Below are 1,137 nucleotides of genomic sequence, written 5' to 3'. Positions count from 1 at the left end.
AACTGCCAACCTACTGGTTAGCAGTCTAGTGTTTATTCTACAGTGCCTTGCCAGGACTCCATGTTGCCCACAGACTCCAATATTTAAAGTCAAGGCTTGAATTTTTTCTTTAGTTTTTTCATCTCGAGAAAATGAAACACTGCCCAGTCTTGTACCAACCTCATAATCCTTGCTACGCTTGAGCCTATTGCTACCGCTACTGTACCAATCCATCTCCTTGGAGTCTTTATCTTTTTCATTGAACCTCCACTTTATCCCTTGAGATGGTTGAACATCAAACATTTCTTTTTGATACAGTGACTCTGTGTATTCCCTCCAACTTTTTTGATGATTTTGGCATCATTGAATATTTTGCCCATAGAATCCTTCAATATTACAAGTCCAAGCTTGAATTTTTTCTTCAGTTCTTTCAGGTTTAGAAATGACGAATATGTTCTTCTCTTTTAGTTTTCTAACTCCAGGTCTTTGCACTTGACTTTGTTTTCTCTAGATGCCCTTTAAAATTTTCTGTTCAGCTCTTTTACCTCATTTCTTCCATTTGCTTTGTATCTCTATGCTAGAGAGCAAGTATCAGAGTCTCTTCTGATATCCATTTTGGTCTTTTCCTTTTTTCTTATATTCTTAATGATCTTTTGCTTTCTTCCTGGTATGATGTTCTAGATGTCATACCATAACTCTTCTGGTCTTTAGTCATTAGCATCTAATGCGTCAAATCTGTTCTTGAATTGATCTCTAAATTCAGGTGGGATTTTCAAGGTCATATTTTGGCTCTTATGGATTTGTCTTACTTTTGTCAGTTTGTCGTACTGTGGTGGTTTATGTCTTGCTGTGATTCTTGAAGCTATGCCACCGGTATTTTAAATATCAACTGTCTGTGATATGATAATATCCATATTCCTACAAGGAAAACTAGTTAATACTAGTTTTATTATTCATATTTATGTACCTAAAGTCAATGATGATGAAATTGAAGAATTCTACAAACTTCTTTAGTCTGAAATTTGTCAACAATGCAATCAAGATGTATTGACAATTACTGGTGACTGAATAGGTTTGAAACCAAGAGGAATGATCAGTAGTTGGAAAATATGGCCTTGATGACAGAAATTATGCTGGAGATCACATGATAGAATTTTG

The sequence above is a fragment of the Chrysochloris asiatica genome, unplaced genomic scaffold (assembly GCF_000296735.1).
Source record: "Chrysochloris asiatica unplaced genomic scaffold, ChrAsi1.0 scaffold00166, whole genome shotgun sequence".
In the NCBI taxonomy this organism is placed as follows: Eukaryota; Metazoa; Chordata; class Mammalia; order Afrosoricida; family Chrysochloridae; genus Chrysochloris; species Chrysochloris asiatica.
This window is presented reverse-complemented; position numbering follows the sequence as displayed.